Source organism: Caloenas nicobarica, chromosome 3 (genome assembly GCF_036013445.1).
Source record: "Caloenas nicobarica isolate bCalNic1 chromosome 3, bCalNic1.hap1, whole genome shotgun sequence".
NCBI classification, from domain to species: Eukaryota; Metazoa; Chordata; class Aves; order Columbiformes; family Columbidae; genus Caloenas; species Caloenas nicobarica.
Window position 1 is genome coordinate 101,064,055 of NC_088247.1, and position 20,590 is coordinate 101,084,644.

A 20,590-nucleotide genomic window follows, 5' to 3' on the forward strand; every position below is an offset into this window, starting at 1 on the left:
ACACTTATATTCCATAAAGTTCATTTAAATGGTGAAATGGTGGTGCTATTAACACGCTCATTTTATCATATGGGTTTCTTTTTCTGTTTCCTTGTCCAGTTTTTAAATACACATTCATGTCAGTCTATGGAGAGTAATGACTGATAATATTAAAGCCATTCCTAAATAATCTAAACAGTATTCAGGAAGCATTGCTCTGCATTTCCCAGATACCTTTTTTTTGAAGTCTGTTCTAAGGTGGAAAAATGTACAGTGGTGTGGTTGTCTTTCTAATGGCACTAGAACTGAAAAAGGCCAGTTATTAAAATAATGCACTTTTTCCTGTAGAAATTTCACTGGCAGGAACTGTATTGGCTTCAGTTGGATTCTCAGCATGTGGGAATGAACCTGCATCAAAGCAGAGTTGTATGTCACCTCAAAAGATTGAGATTTGTGTTATATTTTTTAAAGTCCTAAATGGCTGTGTCTAGCTATACCACAGGCTCTTGTTATTACCGGTTCTCATTATATTGTTACTCAGAGATGTAGCTTTATGTGAATTGCTTGAGTCCTGTGTGCTTTACAGTATAGGTTTAAAAAAAAAAAGTGCTGTCATGATTTTTAAGATCTGTCCTGTTTTGAAGAAATCATTCTTTGGGCAGTGTTCCCATAGAAGTCCATTTTTGCCAACAGTTTTATTTGGGCCTGCAAGATCACATTTTAAATTAAATGATGAGGATACTTGACTCCTCTGGGGGTATTGAAGAGTGGTAAATAATGATTGTGATATAAAGAAAACTTGTATGCCATTATTTTAATGGTGGATGGTTAACCTCTGTGTCAGTCTGATAAATTAACTCAGAGTATAAATATCTATTCTTATGTAATTTTAATGCTTTTTTTTTTTTACATTTTCCCCCCTCTGCCCTGTTTTCTCCTCTCCAAATTCAGTAATTTTATTAGCATGACAAGGTATTCAGCCTTTTGCCAAAGTAAATAGATCCGAGTCTCTTGCTTAATCTTCTCCTTCCCCCTTTTCTGAAGAGTGGATCTAGGACACTGTTGTTTGCTCTGTCACAGCAGATCACTGCCAGTATTGGCCATGACTCCAGAAGTGTCGGCCGGCTCCAGGGGACTGAGAGTTTCATTCAGATTTTCATGCACCAAGTCTTAAGCCAGCTTTTACCTATCTTGAAGAATAAGCAAAGGGAAAAAAATGTCCCTGTTCAAGTACAGGGCATGTAATTGGCAGTAGCAAGTAACAACTTCCTACTGCTAAAAATATTTTGCTTTATTTCATTTTGCTAGCATTAGCAAGTCAGCAGTCTGTTCTGAAAAACAGGATTTTAAATGGCACATGAAAACTCAGCTATTTCAAACAGTAACTGAAAAGAGTTTTTTTCCTGGTGCCCTAGGCTTCCCAATTACTACAAATTAAATTGAAACAGGTGTGCTCAGAAGCAGCTGAGCTAACATTCCCTTGGCCCAACTCTAATTACAATTCCTGACAAGTGAAGTTGTAGCGTTTTAGTGATAATACATCATTTTGAGTTTCGCACCATTTTCTGCTCTTTGTGTAGTTCCTATCAGGAGGCTGTTTGAACCACTAATGCAAGGTGGCAATTCATTTTGGTGACAAGTGCATTCATACAGGAAAGTGGTGGGCTCCTGGCAAGGTGGCTTTTAACAAAGTCAGAGAGTAGCACAAACCACTTGAAATAAGATCATGGAGGGAATAGAAATTATTACCAGGCCAAATCCAGTTCCTTTGATTGTTTTTGCAGTCTCAATAATTGCAAATACGGTGGGTACGGAGTTAGGTTTTGTTCCCTGGATATAGACTGAGAAACAATTAAAGGTCTGCATTTCATGACGTTCGTAGAAAACAGAGAAGTCCCCAGTCTGCTGATTTCTTCCATCTTCCTCGGCTCGTGAGTGAAATGCCAAGTGATCAGGAGATGGATTGTCACTTAAGATTAGAAATCTGTCAGGTATGTGTGGTAAAGGTGTCCCAAATCTCAGAGTTTGGAGGTCACCTGAGATGTTAGCTTTTGGGGATGTTAGAAAGCTTCTTCGTAGTGTTTTCCTTCAGTCTGCAGGTAGCTGCAGTGGGGACAGCGTGACTTGCCCGCTTGCTGAGGATGGTGTGGCTCTGTGTCCCAGATGGTGCCTAGCTCAGGCTGGACAAACAGATTGAAGTTTAGCCCAGAAAAAGCTGGACTGCTGGTTGGTATTGAGAAGCAGCCAGAGGCAATATTAGTCCTTGAAGACAGTGGGCCTGCTGTTAGATCTCTAGTCAAATGAAAACTTTAGTAGTCAAAATTAGCCCAGCTGCTTGACAGCATGTTTCAGAAGTAATACAGGTAGGTTTTTGACTGACTGGGCTTTTTTGACCCGGCCCCTTTCTACTACATTTTACAAAAAATCAATTTTCAAATTGATACTGGAGCAGAGGGCAGGGGTTCCTTTGCCAAAAGGGTATCTCAACAATGCTTATGGCACCACAGCTACAGGATCTACCTGTTGGTTGCTGGGTGACATCTGAAGTACTTCGTGGAATGTTTAAGGGTCAAAAAGGATTCCCTATTGACTAACTGGTTGCATGTTGTTGGGACAGAGTTACAGTGGCAGGTGATAGGGCATACAGAGCCCTGAACTGGTATGTCTACCCATTTTATCTAGATTTAGATGAAGAGAATGGAAAAGAATGCAACTGTTTTCATGCATCTTTCACTCCTGATTGCATGTCATAGGAAGATGTTAAGGAGACAGATGCTGTGTACTTTTAGGAGGAGCGAACTCATGGCTGTGTCTTTTTGGTTTTTTCTTGTGCATTGGGTTTTTTCCTGTTTCTCTCTTATAGATTGAAGGAGAAAAACATGTTTATAGATACAGTCCTGTACATCATTTTGAGGAATAAATTGCCAAATTTCAGTGCCAAGCACGGATCTCTATCACTTGAGCTACTGAAGATATGAGAACATAAACTAGAAAGAAGGCGGCTCTGTGCTGATCCAGAGGAGGCAGGAGCAATTAGTTGGCATGCTGTTTGTGTTCCTACTATAACTCTTTCAAGATCTTTTTTTTTTTCAAACTTTGAAAAGAGTTTGACATTTAAGTACAAACTTTTAATACCATATAAAAATATAACCAAAATAACTTGAGTGAGTAAATCCATTGAGACTGATATTACTTCATTGGAGCTTGGTACTGTTTGGGTGAAAAACATAATTCGGTAAGCAAAAGGAAACTAGTTTAAATTAAATTTTAACTCTCCCGGGCTCAGCTAATGTGTTTCATACTACTTCAAAAACAAAGCACTGGTGTTTGGACTCTTTTTTTTCTTTCTCATTTTCTGATATTACACATTTGTATTTCAGAACTTTGAAATTTGTGACTAGCACATTGCTGTGAACTCGCCTTCTGAGTAATTAGTGTGCCAGTACAGATATATAGACCCAGAGAACAAATATAAATAAGGCAGAAATCAGCTGATAAATGTGGGAAGCCAGAAATCATTGGTAATATAATTTTGACATTAAAGTAAGAAGTTCTCAAATTACTCTCTTCTCATGTTAAATATTTAACTCTAGCTTAACAAGTCTCTACATGTGAAGTGAGCCAAGTGGGTGAATGTAACTTGTATTTATAAAGATGAGATCCAGATGGCAAAACACGGGAATGGGAACCTAGTGGATGATGTTAGAATGAAATTTGATAAGACGTAGATGGAGGAAAGCAATAGGAGTTTACTTTCCAGTTGACACACATTCTAGGACAGCTGAGAAGTTTCTTTGGGAGATTTCAGAAGAAAAACCCTATCCCATGAGTTTTCCAACTTGAGTCAGCCTTCGTTTGTGATGCAGCTGGTTAAAGGTGCTATAGAGAAATGAAATAATACCATTACATATTCATGTAGTTCCCTACTTCTTTATTTTTGTTTGGTTGTTTTTTTCCAAACCCCCTTCCATTGTGGGCACCTGATGCCGCTACTCAGAAGAAACAGCACCTGGTATTTCTGTTTTCAATAACAGATTGCTCAAATGTTTCTCTATATACTGCCATGGGACTTAACAGCATCCTGTTCATGTCTTAGTTACCCACCGATTAGTAGCTCTCACCCAGAATGTGGGAGACAAGTGCTTTTCCCGTACAGAGCTGTGAGTGAGAATATTTGTCTCTACAAATGAGAGCCAGAAGGAAAAAGGCAGTGGTCTCCTCCCCCGCTTCTGTACTTCAGTGGTTAATGTTAGCTAAAGATGGGAGACACCTGGATTTAATTCCTCTGCCCATCTTGGCACATTGACAGGTGTGCCAGGCCCTACAATGTAACATATATAGTCAATTTATCTGATGTCTTTTTAGTGTAGACTGTATCGTCGTTTACTAGAACAGAGAAGTTATCCCAGATTTTCATTTGCTTAGGTGAGTACCTGCAGAAAGAGTCATACTTGTTTGCCATCTCTCTCTTGAGGAGCGTTTAACTGTTGAAGTAAAGAAAAACCAGAGCGTCCTGCAGCAGTCTGCTGATCGCTGGTTGGGGAATTGCCTGTGAGTGTGGGATACCGACTTAGGGCACAGCAGTCAGCCAGACTACGTTAGCTAACCTGCCATCACTGAGATAGGTTTTGTGAGTTTGATTTAAATTACAGAAATTCCACTCTTTTTTTTTTTTTTTAAGCTGTGAGGGCTGTAGGTGCTGCTTTGGTGAGGAGGCATCCGAAATCTTTTGTGGGTTCATTGTGTAAACCTATAGGCACCTTCAAAAATGCGAGCAAAAGTTGGTTGCTCCTTATTAACCTAGGTTCTCAAAAACGCTTGTATAATGAGTGTTACGCATTATTCTTGGGTCATTAATTGCTAGTGACAGTGATGTTAGATTCTTGAGAACAAAGCCAGTGAGACTTCATAACCTGGGCCTTAAAACATGATGAAGACAGTCAAAATAGACCAGAGAGCATACTTGCAACTTTTCCACTACTTCACAGGGCCGGTATTTTGTGGTCAGAGGATATGTTGCTCAGCGTTCTTGAAAGCGCTTATTGTTTTAAATCAAATGTAACATGAAGGAATAATAATCTAATACTCTGATGCTCCGAATAAAACCGTAAAATAATTGGTTGGTTGTGCTCCCTTTGTGTAGTTAAAGGTGTTTGTCAGGATGTATACTGGTAGACATCAAGCACATCAGATTGTAGTTTGAATTAAAAAAAAAATCAAGAGATGTTACTGTTATGTATTCAGTAGGGAATTTATAAAAATATGACTTCTACTGTTTCTTGGCCTTTGAAATATGCAGAACTAAATCAGACTGCAAGGCTTACCTGCTGTCATAGTTGATCTTGATGTAAAAAATCCTTTCTGGAGCGTGTTTTGGCCATATCTAGTATCTTTTTAGCGTAGACAAGCATGTGAACAACGTCTGCTGCCTTAGAGCCTATGGTTCCCACTGATGGATCTGTGTAGAAAGTCTGGCTTCAAAGATGGAGTTTGTTTTGTTTCAGTTTGGAGGGTTTGGGGTGAAGTTCTTAATGTAGCCAAGGTCTTGTGGGGGGCAGCCAAAATAATTGTGAACCTTAGTTACAGTAGTATGCCAAAAATGCAAAGGCAGTGATTTAATACTTCCAGAGTAATAAGAATGGTTGAATGCTCAACCATCCTTCCCTTCCACGGCTGTGATTTTTAATTGCTAATCTATAGCCCAGTTAAGGTATGCTCATATCTGAGGAAGGTCTCTCTTTTTTACTTTTTAATGAAGTGTAAGTTAGAATAGTTTGCAGGTTAATGTGATACATCATTCTGGCAGCAAAAAGAAAATGGAGCTTCCCTTCATTCTCTTTGCACTGCAGAAATAGTAACGGCTAATTGATGACCTTCTGGGCAAGAACTATTTCATTACCATCAAGAGGATTTTTCCAAATATGTGATAATTTAAATCCGGTTTTATCCATAGACTCATCTTGACTTAAGCCTTGAATCTGTGCCTTTCAGAGAAATTAATTTTATTCAGTGTTTGCACTGAACAGGTTACAGTCTAAATCTGCTAAACAAATGCCCAATATGGAGTTCAGGGTTTGGAAATGGGATGAAACTTTTCATTGGTCTGCATCAGAGTATTTTCCAGTTAGGACTTACAGGTACTTTTGTGACCGTCATTGTTTCTTCCCCACTGGTTTGGGAAGGGAGAGGAAGCTTTCTTAGAAGTAGGTTCCCTCCGCTGTTCGGCAGCATGTGGAGGAGTGTTTGATCCCATGACACATCACATCAGATTTACACTTAGAACCATGCAGATTTTTCTTTACGGGAAGAGGTTTTTGTAGTATGGACACCTGCAGCACGTATGAAGGTGATGTGGAGCACCATGTGCTAATTTAAAATTATTTCCTCAGTAACGAACTGGATCAAAAATGAAGGATGGCGCTGCTAGTATTTTTAATAATATGTTGACATATTCTTTTGGAAACAATGCGGCCCATGCTTCCGTTTGTATTTTTAATTTAGTGTGACTCATAACCAGAAGTCAGAACTGTCCTGGTGAAAAGAAAAGAATGGATATGAAGATTACAAGTGCCAAGGCAGATTTTGTGTATCGAAAGCTGACAAAAAAGACAGTTTGCAGAGGTTTCAGTAAGTGCATCATTAAATCATCCTTGGCTTCTTCTCAGTTGTTTTTTTGTTTTTTTTTTTTTTAAAACGATGCTTCTCTAAGCAAAAACATAAACATGTGAAACACTGAAGGTGACTTTCTTGGAAGAACTGGTTTTTTCCCCACTAAGGAAATATATTTTTTCTGAAGATGTCCCACTGATTAATGCCAGACCGCATGGAATTACTAAGTGAAATCCTCAAGATGTTCTGTTGTTTTTATAGCACAACTCAGTTGCCAGTGTTTTTCTGTATGTGAAAATATTTGGCAGCTTTGCTGACCAGATAGGCAATGGTACGCGAATTTCCCATTTTATATAAAGGCCCGAGGTTTCACATTTAAAATTTAGGGGGTTGATGTTCAGCTGAACCAGCGAGTGAGCAACTGCCTTCATCATTTCTCTAGAGCGTCATGAGAAACGAGAGCCTTGTGTTGTGCTCTGCTCCACCAGAACTGGACATGCCTGTTTGGCTTTCCTGGAGACGTTTTGGAGCACAGCAAGCTGTCAAGCCTGGACCTGCCTGTTGTCCTGCTGGCCCCAGCAGCTCTCCCTGTGGCCCATGTGCAGATTTAGGGCTGCTCTCCCAGCCTTACAAGCAAGTTCCATCTTCCTAGCAGAACCCCCTTACTACATTTGGCTTGAGCAGTGTTAAGAAACATACGTGTTGTATAAATTCCCTTCTTGAAGCACTACCAGTACTTTGGTTAAGCCACTGTAAAACTACTGGTATGCATTTGTTCATAGTTTGGAAAATACTGCTTTCATTACAGTAAACCAATATAAACATCAGCAATATTCCTATCAAACAAATTAGTTCTCATGTGAAATGTATGGTAAGTAAATTTGTTGTGTAGCTGCATACAGTGTTATTTAATGGAACTTGATTTGGTGCCAACGAAACATATGGATCTTTAAATGCATTCCCCTTGTGGCTATGTTGAAATTATCCACCAATAACATGTGCAGAATTCCCTTCCAGATTTGCAGGCTGGCTGCCCTTATTGTATGAGGTTTTGAAATGCAACAAATAATATGGGGGGGGGGGGGCGTATACAGTGCAGCAATTTCTTCTCTCTCTCCCCCCCCCCACTTCCTTTCAGCCTGGAAAATAGTTTTGTTTTATCTTCAAAAGTCATAAAGGGTCTTTGTTCCTTTGAGGACTTTTGTCTCCATTTTTTTTCTACTTTTTTCCTTTTTACCAGGGGAAATTGATAGAAGGGGAAAAGGGGAGACAGGCAATACAGGAAATATAGGCAAATAATTTTTTCCTTGCCATTTTACAATGTTGAAATTTTTACTACAGCAACATATATTTCTGAAAAATAAATTTTTCAGAAAACACTACCTGTTATTTTTATCTTTCCTAGTTGTGACAGTCTGTGTTCTTTGACAGGAAGCAATATTGGGAAAGCTACTTTAGCCATTGCATTTCTAACTGCAGAACTTTAATGGGCCAGTACAATAGGTTACATTTGCAGCAGAAGTAATTGCATAAATCCTTGTCTACCAAACGCTTTTGTGTGTACTTACGTTGAGTGCAGTATGTAGTAGTATTTGAAATCAGTGTCATTCACTTCTTGCAGTGAAAACAGATACACAAGTGTCAGAAAGTTTAATACAATGTTCGTCCATAGCAGTCAGTGCATTAAGGTGGGCTTTAAAAATTACCGTACTATAATTACTTCAAGTAATTTAAATTTAACTCACTGCAATTTCTTTCAAACCTTCCCTTTGTACTTAATCAAATGCTCAAGTGATGCTACGAAGGATGGGCCCTGTATTACTTTGTCAAATTCCCGCTGGTGCTGTAACCACAAGCGACTTTGTTATAATGATTTACAATGTATAACATCTCCGTGTGCTGGTGTCTCTTGTAGTCGAAGTTATGTTTTGGCTTACTGAGGCAATCAAATGCCACAAATAGTGTTCCCAGATTTGTGCCCAGCATTATATTCAGAGTTTTGAATGCTTTTAACTTCTGGCTGGCTGGCCAAACCTGGTAAAGTTACCTGATGGTGGCATGCAAAACTTGCAGGCGTTCAAAACTAGCTTAACTTCCAGCAGCAGGCGCTGGATTGAGACCACCTTGGAGGGACTTGGCTTGAGAGAGCAGCAGGAAAATAAAACGTTCTTTCAATAAATAATTAGGAGGACCTGTTAATGCTATACAGAGAAGAGCGGAGTTGTCTGTGCCAGTTGCTTCTGTAAATTGGTGTAGCTCCTGTAGGTCCAGTCAAACTGTGCCAATATACATCAGCCGAGGACCTGACATGAGTGGAGTTACTGGGGGTTTGACCCTGTGCTAGCTGAGGGTGTCGAAGAGGCAATTCTGCAGTGTGAATTTTGTTGTTGTTGGGTTTTTTTTAAAGCCTCGAGAAAATGTAGTTGCAATGGTGGCATGATGCTGACAGCTTGAGTGGGGGCACTTGTGTTGCAGCAACCAGTGGCAAGCTGAAAGATGTTCTTACTCTCACAAAAACAAAGTTAGGGGCTAATTATAGATCGGCTGATGTAATGGGAACATTCTGACTGTCATAATCGTAGTTGTAAGTCTGGTAAATTAGAAGGTCTGTTTTCCTTGCTTTCTGCTTACAAATTCCATTTCATAACATTTTGGGCTATTTCAGGGAGGTTACAGGGTTCTGAAGGTGATTAAACTTAGTCATCAGCAGCTTGACTTGTAACCCACCCAAGGACTGCTTATAATAGTATTGCTTCATTTTGTTATTTCTCTTGAAAATTTCTTCGCCAAAGGTGAGACGTGGTCTAGGGAACCTCAAGTGCCAGATGGAAAAATGAGTTCTGTGCAGCTCATGCAATCTGCTGTCTGTTTTGTTAAAATCTTGGCGGGAAAGGGATAATGAGGGGCCATGGTTTTAAACTAATAGAGAGGAGATACAGGCTAGACATGAGGAAGAAATGTTTTACACTGAGGGTGGTGAGACCCTGGCCCAGGTTGCCCAGAGAGGTGGTGGATGCCCCATCCCTGGAGACATCCCAGGCCAGGCTGGACGGGGCTCTGAGCAACCTGATCTGGTTGAAGATGTCCCTGCTCATTGCAGGGGGGTTGGACTAGATGAGCTTTGAAGGTCCCTTCAACCCAAACTATCCATGATTCTATGAGGAGGGGAAGCAGTCTGAGGGACTGAGTCTTGTGTGTTCTACACCAACATTGTGGCATGGAGCAGCAATGCTCGGTGGGGCACCAGCCAGAGCCGGACCAAGAGTAGGGGAATCTGTGTGGTTCTGTGACTTCACTGGGTAAATCCAAGCTAAGTCGTCACACATTCGCTGACACACAAACTTTTTGTACTTTTTTTTGCCACGCGAGTGCACCAAGTCTATCTGCGAACTTACACTTAGGTCTGTGTTTCTGCAAGAAAACTGGATTGTCTAAGGCCATCTCTAGTGGCAATTGACTCCTGAACTCTTCCAAGGCAAACCCAGACTTTCAGGGTAGTCTGTACCATCACAGATCACTTAAGCTGATTTGGTCAACTTTCCCCTGAAATGATTTTGAGCTGCTTGCCCTGAGCTCTGTTTGGTCTTATCTGAGGAAAGCTATCTAGTCCCTCCCAAGGTTGTTTTTGGATTGGAGCCCAGCTCTCCACATCCACTTGGTGAGAGTGGTGGTATGGACCCAGTAGAAGAGGCAGGAGCCAAATGCTCAAGAAGTTTCTTCTGCCTGCAGAGGCATGTTTGGTGTATGGATGACAAGGGTATCATGTGTCCGGTCAGCATCAGAGCGGTGTGAGCCTGTCACTGTGCCATTAGCTTGGTGGGCTGCGAGCAGGTTTTGATCTTGCCCGTTCAGTCAGCCAGATGCAGAGACAAAACATCTGGGTCTTGAGTGTGTTTGGATCTGGTGTTGCAACCTGAGGTATACTGAGTGAGGTGCTGCCACAGCAGTATGCACGGATGAGAAACACGGTCCCAGAGGATTTGACCTTCTGAGAAGAAAAATTGCATGCACTACTGTTTTGGGGTTTGTTTTTGTTGTTTTGTTTGTTGTGTTTGTTGTGGTTTGGGAGGTTTTGTTTTGTTTTGGGGGTTTGTTGTTGTGTTGTTGTTGGGTTGGGGGGTTTTTTGTTTGGCTTTTTGGTGTGTGTGTGTCGGTTTTTTAGCACTGTATAATATGGTGAGCAAGGATAGTGTTTGAAATTGAGCGTCAGTACTTGAGAAGAAGATATCAGAGGTACAAGCATGATGCAGTCCAATGAGGCACAACTGGAGAGGGTGAGAGAGGACAGCAGAGATGGTGAACAACCTTCAGAGGAAAGACCTGGGGCCCATAATCTCAGTTCAGAGGAGATGTAATACTTACAGGGGCCAAATGGGGAGGAGAAAATGTCAGAAGCCTTTGAGAAGGCAGAAGGTTATGATCTATTCCCCAGCCACCACTTGGAGATAAGCTTCTCTTTAGGAAAGAATCAGCAGTATTTAAAATGTATGTGATGTGCATAAAATAAAATGCTTTATCAGCTGATCCCTCAGCCAAATGTAAAATGTAGTCAGAAGCTTTTCAAAGCGTCATAATCTTTTAAAATATAAATCAATATTTTTACACTATTGAAATTACTATAAACTCCCAGCCTTTGTGATAAGCTACCACAGAAAGAACTAGAAGCCAGCAAATATTTCGTGCTGATAATCTTATAAGAAATTCCTAATTCTTTTCCAAAATACGGAAAAAAATTGTGCCCAAATTCTATTCGAACTGGTGTAGATAACTCTGGCGCTTTGGTTATACAGGGAATAACTCTTTAGGCAAAGGTTAGAAGACTGCTAGGTAAAGACATTCAAAATTATGTTAGTTTAGCAAAGTGAAACAGAAGTCACACTGTAAATAAGAAAGTCTAGTTTCTCTGTCCCAAGTAAAAAGTAAACCAGCTGCATAAGGAAATAAATGCAGAGCTAAAATCTCTTGTGGTTTTCTTTCAAATTTCATTATTTTCCGATGTATTTCATAAAGCTGTAGCTCCTATAGAGTCATAGTTATGTGAGAGTTTTTGCTTATTAGCATATCAGGTTTTTAGTCTGAATTGCAGGGAAACTGAAAATATGTTCTAAAAATTCTAGAAATACAAAGCAAGGGGAAAAACCCTCCAAATGATCTTTAGTAAATAAGATAATGTGAGGTCTTTTAAGCTGGTCATACAGCTTGAGGTTATATATTAATATTTGAGTGTTATATTTGAGTAAACTGTATTTGAGTGCTAAGTTTCACCACCAACTTCAAAATGATTATCCAACCTCAAGAAATATTTGCTAAGTAATATGACCAGGTCAAGATGAGAGTGATTCTACTGCATGACTTCACTGCTGTGTAAATTTACAGGAATGTAACTTAAAACTTCATTCTTGCAGATAAAATTATTTCTTTCTTACTATTTATGAAGTAAAACTGGAAAGCATCCTACTTACAATTTTTTTTTCTTTTTTTTTTTTCATTGGGAAACTGTTGCCACTTATCCTTTAGTATTGTGTTCCTAGATGAAATCTAAGTTCTTCAGTCTTTCCTTATGTTTCATGTGTTGTAGATCTGTATAATTTTTATTGTTCTTCTGTGGCTTACTCCTTTTTAACATGTGATGCTCAAATTGGGAAGAGTACGCTGGATGAGACCTTGCCATTGCAAAATTGCACAGAATAAATACTGCCTATCTCTTAGGAATGAGGCTCACATTTTTCATGCGGAACAGAAAGACCTTTGCCCTGTTGCAGTGTAATGATATTGACAAGTATCTTTTTGTCATCTGCTAAAACCCCAGATCTTTTTAAGTTAATCTATGTCAGTATAGAAACTGACAAAAAATTCTCTCTTCTTTTTTTTTTTTTTTTTTTAATTGAGCTGGGTTAAAAATAAACAAAATCATTTTAACTCCTTCAAATAAAAAACATTAAAAAAAAAAAAAAAGGGAGGGGGGAGAATTGGTTTTGGGGTGGAGAGCTTTTCTTTCTAGTTTCATCCTAAGAAAATTTTTATGGCTGAGTTATAAACCCCTGAAAATTGCAGTTCATAATGGAAACATTGGCAGACCCTGAACAGCGCCGCTGTAAAGTTGTATGAAGCTTTACGTTTTTCCACTTTTAGACCTGGAATAAAACTAAATTACAACACTTTCCATACAGGCATTTGATTTTCCCCCCAGTAATTTCTTCTGGATCTGTCCAGTGTTTCCTGACTTCCTGTGTTGCCATTGGACTTTTTCCTATTGACGAGGCAGTTTGCTTCATTCAATTGGTGGATTTACCAGTGGAGATACTTGAACAAAGTGTTGTTTACTGGGGTAGAGGGTGCTAAGAAATGTAATGCTGGCTTGAGGAGAGTTACAGTGCAGATTCATGGAAGAAAATGGGGCTGAAACGAGTGTTATGGGACTCACAAAACACATGAAATAAGGGTCCCTACAATATTCTGCAGAATATTGTTCTTCCAGACTCCATCCAAACCCACTGTCAAAGCATATGCAAAGGCACTCTAAGAAGAGAATATCAGGACTGTTTTCCTTTTCCAAGGCAGGAGAAATAGAGCAGCAATGGGATTTTTCATAGCATTGCAGTATGCTAGGGTATTCCAACAGGAGCAATTTTATCTGGAAGTGGATATGGAAGCAAAAAGGCAGAAGGGAAGTCAGCAAGTGGACAGGGTTTTTTTCTGGAATTATTCCTGGAGTCATTTCGCACACTGGCGCAGGCTGCAGGAAGCCAAAGATCAACATGTGGGTTATTTATAGCCATTTTCTAAATTACTTCAGTGCAAATGATCTGTTTAGCTACTTCAGTCCTTAGGGGAAGAGTTGCAACGCCACTTATTTGGCCCCCATGGTATTTCTCTTGCAGATTATGGAACAAGGGCATAAGCAAATAGCGTACCCTTGCTTTTCTGGTTTCGGTCCCTCCTTGAGGATGCATTTATTTATTTACTGTTGTTGTTACATCCCAACGGACCTGTGGTGGTTCCTGGCATGAACAACTGAGGGCTATGATATATTCCTAGCTGGTTTGTATTTAACTGCCTTGTCCAGGCGGTTTTGCCTTCAGCCCTGTGGCAACTCCCCAAGCTGTCGAGGGAGCTGGGACTTTGGCATGTGAATGTGCTCACTGTTTCTGGAGTTCTCCATGGACAGAGGGTAAATGTCCTCAGGCCATAATGGGAATTATTCTAACAAGACATGGGAGACAGGTGCCTGAAAATTAGCCCTAAGGTCTCATTTCATTTTGAGATGAAAGTGACATCTACATGCCCTGGGTGACTGAGAATAATTTCTGAATAGTGAGTTATCTTAGGTCGGATTAGCATTCCTGCTGAAGGCTTTGTCAATGTCCATACTACTTTTGCATTTGCCTCTTCCCTGGACATAGGAGGAAAGCCTGCAATCCATTGTAGTGAAAATCTCAGTTGTTCTTTCCCAGTCAGCTGGAAAACTTTGTGCCTTTATGAAGGAATTATAGTAATGACCCTGAGCAACTAAGAAATGGGGCAACTCTGCTTTTCCTTCTTACTTTCCTCCTTTCTCTCTGTAAAATAAGTGGATTTCAGCATAAAGCATCTCCAAAATGGACCATTCTGAAAGGATTTTAGATCCAGACTGGAGATAATAAAACCTCACCCTGATGTAGCTGAAGATTTTTGCTTGTAATTTGCCAAAAGTTACAGTAATTGTAGCTCTTTACTGGATGGAAGCATACGCGAAGTCCATAATCTGCTGCAGGAAAAGATCGTTCTTTCGCTTTTACTGAGGAGCTGAGCTGTTTCAATTGACATTGTGGATTAATTCCAGTAGCTGTATCTGAAAAACTCTGTGTAATGTTGAGACCCCAGTAAACACAGCAATAAACTGCAACAGGTCCAGAGGAGAGCCACCACGATGGTGAGGCAGATAGAGCATGAGAGGCACTAAAAGTTGCTGAGGGAAAGGGGTTTCCTTATTCTGGAAAAAGCTATGGGCAATGGTGGGGATCCAGTTGCCACCTTCCGCTGTCCAGAGGAAGCTCTTGGGTTCAGGCTCTCTGAAGGACACCATGGCAAAGGGACAAGAGGTGATGATCACAAGTTGTAATGAGAGATATTGTGTTTGCATGTGAGGAATGTATTCTTCATCGTGAGAGTGGCTACGCACCACGAAAAGTCCCTCCTTGGAGGGTTTTGAACCTCGACTGGACCTGATCTCAGCTGTTACTGTTCCAAGGAGGTTGGAGCAGGTGACTTCCTGAGGTCCCTTCCAACCTAATTTTTTATGTCTGAATTCACTGTACCTGAGCTACAATCAGTACGTTAAAAACAACTAAATAAATAAAATAAAACCAAAACTAAGTATTGAAATTGCTGGGGATAGAGAAACAGGTATATCTATGCGACCAACTGAGAGAAATAGATTTCCAGCTATTTACTTTTGTGAGTTTAGTTTTCCGTTGGAAAATAAAATCAGGAATAAAATAGTCAGAAAGAAATCCAGATGGAAGAGTATAATATTTTCAGCTCCTGTTTTTCAAAAGTAAAACATCATTAGAAAATAGTATATTTCCATTGTAAAGCAGAGAATGACCATAATGTTTCTTAATGTATATCTAAATGTATCAGTCACATTCTTCAAATGTTTGTGTATATGCATCTGTGTATAAACTTTGATTCATAGATTTTCAGCCACTTCACGTACATAATTTGGCATTTTAAAAATAATGAGCATGGAGTTGCATATAGGATGTATGTTTTAGAAAACAGCACACTCAGAAAATGATATAACATTATAAAAAGCTAAGGTGGTTTACACTTACTACTGATCTTTTGTTTTGTGTTTTTCCTTCAGCTGAAACACAATTGTGTCAGGCAAGAAATGTGAAGAACTGGCCTTTTGCTCATATATCACCTGTAGAGCAATCAAAGTCTTATCACTTGGCATTGGCTTTACTTTAAAGCTTAACAGAAGGATTGCCTGCCCTCTAAAAGTCTGACTCGACCAGATGAATAATCAGCCAGAGACACGATAATCTGTGCTTGTTGTGGAACTGCTGTTGTGCAGGAAGCCGGGAGGCAGATTTGGGATCAGAAATCAGGTCTTCTGTGTTATGCTCACTTTTCTCTGTCCTGCTCAGTGCATTTGTTGTTAATACAAGAACCAAAACCGACCTTGTATTATAGGATCCTGATTGTTTTTAAACACTGATAAGGGCACTTTGCAAGATCGGCTTTTGATTTGTAGCTGTTTACATTTGGAAGAGACTGAGAGATGCTGATGTCCCTTCTGGCATTTTTTAGCTATTTTGCTTTCTGAAGATTTGTGGGTTTTAGATGGCATAAGATCAAGCAATAACAAAGCTGCGACAGACAGGATTGCTGTTGAGGTACAGAATGAGTCTTTCGGCTCCAAACATGTTGCTTACTTTGCAAGTCAGTGTCTGCTCGCTCCAGTGACTCCTTCTGTGTAAGGGTCATCACTTCAGATGTGAGATTTTTTTTAAAAAAAAAAAAAACAAACCCCCAAAACCCCCACCACAACCAGTTGGGTTGCAGTGAGGGGATGAAAGAAGGCTCTCAGCTGGGATTTCTTTTCTGCTCAGGTAGGCTTTTTCCTGCGCCATAATTGTCCTCACAAGACAAGCAAACATAGTCTCTGTTATTAAGCCAAAAGGAGCAGATAAATCTCACAAATTTTGCTTTTCTGCTGTTTTTCTCTTCTTAGTTTATAAAAGGTCACAGTGTGAACCACTTCAATGCCTTCCACTGTTTTCTTTTACATTTTATAGTGCTTGCATGATCTCAGTAAGGGAGCATATTTATTGTGCATGCCATTCAATTTAGATCCAACTGCAGCACATGATTACAGCAACTTAGAGGAAAAAACTGGAAAATAAGTCCCTGATGTAAAACTGGTGACTGAGCCAAAACAGTAGTGCCAGTTATTTCAGTGCCTCACACAGTGATTTACGAATTCACTGCAAACACATTTAATGATTTATTGGGACAACTGTGCATGTTAACTAGCTCTCTCGAAGCCTTGGATGCAAACTTCTTTTGATAATAATTTTTCCTTTTAATATTTTACAGAGAGGCATTAGAAGGTACAGTAGGGAAAGCTTGTGTTTGCATCATACTTTTCAGTGCCACCCGTGGGTTTATCCCTTCAGTCTCCTCTGTATTATTTTATTTAGGGTAAATATATGCAATGTCTCATGGAAGAATGAATGCCTACAAGACTGACCTGAATCCTATAGATACTCAGTAAGCTGACACATAACCTGTTTTTTTCTCACTCGTGCATTGCACGTGCATGTGCCTACGTGTCTCTTTTAGGCTGCTGAAGAGCATGAGAAGCAGTTCGTAGCTGGCATCACTGGTTGTCTTCCAGCCTTTACCTGTTGTTTCCTAATTTGCACAGATTTAGCCTGCAAGACTGGCAAGGAAGGGCACAGCTGGACAGAGGATTGCAAGTAAGGACAAAATAATTTTTAGGACGTGTCTGCCAACTTCCTGACCTTATAGCATCTTACACACCGATAGGTTCCTTTCATTTTAGGCATGTATTTACTTAACTTTGTAATAGTTTCTGACACAAGTCCCTTGTCCAAGAAAGATATTCCCAAATTGTGCTGCTGTTTATGGGAAATGCAGAGGCTCCGACAAACCTTTAAAACCACGTATAAGTCACCAAAATACTTTTTTACTAGAGAACAATACAGCTGCTGCTTTCCTACTAAACCTGCAGTGAGGAATGACTACATGCTGCCTACAAAAAGTTTTAAAGGTAAATGGAATTAATGAAAGCTCCAGTTTATTTCTTTATGTTCAGTTTAGAGACTGAGATTCAATAGCTCAGATTTTTTTTATCCAACAAGATCCAACCCCACAGCCTTGGTTATATGATGGTAAGGTAATGCAGAGCAAAGTGCCAGCACAAGGGAGATAGTAAGAGCTGTCTAAGGATTGTAGGAGGAGGTTGGAAGTAAACGTCTGTTTTTCACACAATATGGAAGCTTGATCTTTGTCATCCCATCTGGCTGGTTACCTGCAAATAAGGTAGATAGCATTACAAACACTTTGAAAGATATTTTTTGTAAATGTTCAGTGGGGCTTGGGTAGTAATGACAATGGAAAAGATCCCTTTACTCTCACTGCAAACGTGCTCGGTGTGTCTCGGGCTCAAGCGTCTCAGTCCTGTTGCATATCTTTCTTTAAAAGCTGTATTTTTTATAACTTACATATAGAGTCTCCAATGCACTTTTATGTGCTACAATGAGGTCATTTTTCTGGATAACTGGGTAAGTTAAGTAATTGCTTGAAAAAGTAAACATTTCTTTTAATGTCCATGAAGCAAGTCTTAGAGCTGTTTGATACCTATACTCCTGAAATTAAACAGTGGTTTACATCAACATGAAATCCATCTTGAGCTATCCTATGATGTCATGTGGCACTGCCATGGCACGTGCAGGTGACTTCAATGCCCTTCATTCATGACAGGGAGCCTCACTCTGATTTCACTTTTCCCTTAGACAGCGAAAGGCCACATATAAAATGTGGTATCCATATGATTTGTGTGTATTTGTAGTGTACCTGTTGACAGCTTAAGACACCAGTGGGACAGACTGGCAGTGTGTTCTCTCTATCTTTTGTTGCCTTTATGCTCTCCAAAGCATGACCTTGTGGCTTTAAAGTAATTTGTTGTATTTACTCAAGACCAAACAGAACCATCTTGGTCTGTGTCTAGGCTTCCTTATTTTATGTGGTTTGGGGTCAAAATTTCCCATTTCAGCCCTGCTGGTGATTGAAGCTTCTATGCTGATTTGCCCAGCTTTCTGTGGGGCACTTGAGTACCTTCTGCAGTAGAACTTCCTGTAAGAGTTTCCTAATTCACCCACCTCTGGAGGGGATTTAACTATAAGATAAAGATTTGTCTTTGCATGTCAGAAACATTGATTCAGGGATTACTGCTTCTAATGTAGCATCACAATCTAACTGCTCTTTAGCTTTTACTACCTTATATCATTTGCTAAACTCTTAGACTTAAGCTCCATCAGGCAAGACTCGTCTTTTTGTCATCTGACAGTTTGATGACCCAAACTCTGGCTGGGGTGTCAGTTATTTCTACTCTCGTTATTCCCAGTAATCAGTAGTATTCAGGTCACTGAGACAGGAATGAATTTGGGTAGCAAAAAGGCAAATGCCAGTTTGATAAGAGAATGCTGAATTTATTATATAAACTTTAAAAGAAAGGAACAGATTTTAAATTTTGTTGCAATAAAGAAGAGTGCGTGACATAGGAAAAAGGGAAATAATCTGGTCTCAGAGGCTAATTCTGCATAATGGAGTAGACAGTGGAGCCCTCAGTTAAAGGATGAAGGCTGAGAACAAATAAACAGTTGGGGGGTTTGACAGTGTGGAAAAGTAAGAAATCCAAGACGACTTGCCGCAAAAGCCAGGGAAGAAGAACCACAGCAGCTGAGTTTGAGTAGTCACTGGTGACAATAGGGAGCAAAATGCAAGAGAAGAAACAGAAAACAAATGCCAGAAGTGGATCCTCAGCAGAAGTCACTGATAAACTCAGCCCTCTAATGGGTGGTTAGATATCCTGTAATACTTCAGAAGCTGCTGACATGCCCATCAGCTCCTTAATCTCTTTGATCGGTTCTGAATACTTCTTAGGTTAATATTTGGAATCTTTGACTACATTTGAGTTCTTCTTGAGAAGCCTGGATGTAATAGACAGTCGTCGATTTGTATGCTTGATGCAGCTTCAGTTACTTTCTCCAAGGGAATCAGCCTCCCAGGATTTCGATAAGTCTGGGTGGATCTCTCTGCTGGTAATAGAAATCAGTCACTTTTGTTGTTGTTGTTATCTGAAAGACCCGCTATAGACTAAAAAAATCTGTTGCCCTTGGAAATAGCAGGTAGCACACATTGCATTACAACCCCTGCATAGGTTTGTCTTTCAAACACACACATTCCCTCAAAAACATTAATTAGATTTGCCACTTTACCTTACCATAGTTCTGTAATTATTTGGTATGTTGCAGAGGGAAAAAAAAAATAGTTTCTAGCTCATTGCCTCAGAAAATGAGTGCATAATAAGCTCACAGCTGTTAAACTATGGTTGCCTTAATTCTGACACTCAGTGGCACCATCTACATTATTACAAGTTGGAACTGGGCAGTACAGAAAATAAAATTCTATGATTGCTAAGGGCTCTGTTTTTGAAACAGATTTACATATAAGGAGTGCAAGTTACCAAATAGCATCTTAAGTGTAAGTTTACCAAAAAATATTTATAATGAGAGAGTTAGAAAACAACACCATGAACATATTACAATTTCTCGGAGAGTTGTAGAAAAGTAGAAACTACAAGTGCCGCAATTTTCCACAATGGAGTTACACAGCCTTGAAAGCCTCCGGGGTGAATCCACAAAAAGCAATAATTAAGACTGATTCTGAATTGCGTTTAGAGGTTGAGCTGCGCAACATCTATGAATCCTGCATCCTACTTCCAGAAAACAGTTAGGTTTCTCAGTTTGTAAGAGTGACCTGTCATCAGATAAAGAGTGAAACCTTCAAAGTGTCGCCAGGCCCTGAACCCCAGCTGTTAGCCTACCCATGTGAAAGTGCTGTCTTTGGTGCATATCAAGAAATGGGGCAATGAGGCTATACATAGCAATGTTCTCATTAGTTCGGGAGTTTTATTTACATACTAAGAGGAAAAATGAAACTTATTTTGCACAGTAAAATGTGTAATGAGAGAAAGCATTAAAACTAATTATATTGGGGGGGGGGGGTGTTTCACTGAGAGCCTTGGAAAAGAAAGTCCTCCAGTTTATTCACAAATTAGCCACTATAAATGCACTATAAATTTATGTGTGCTCTCTGCACCTGCATCAATTTCTTACTATTGGAATATCATTTTTATATAGCTTTGGATCAGCATGAGGCAATTTGTTGTTCTCTTTGTCATCAGTCTTACAAACATAAGCCAAAG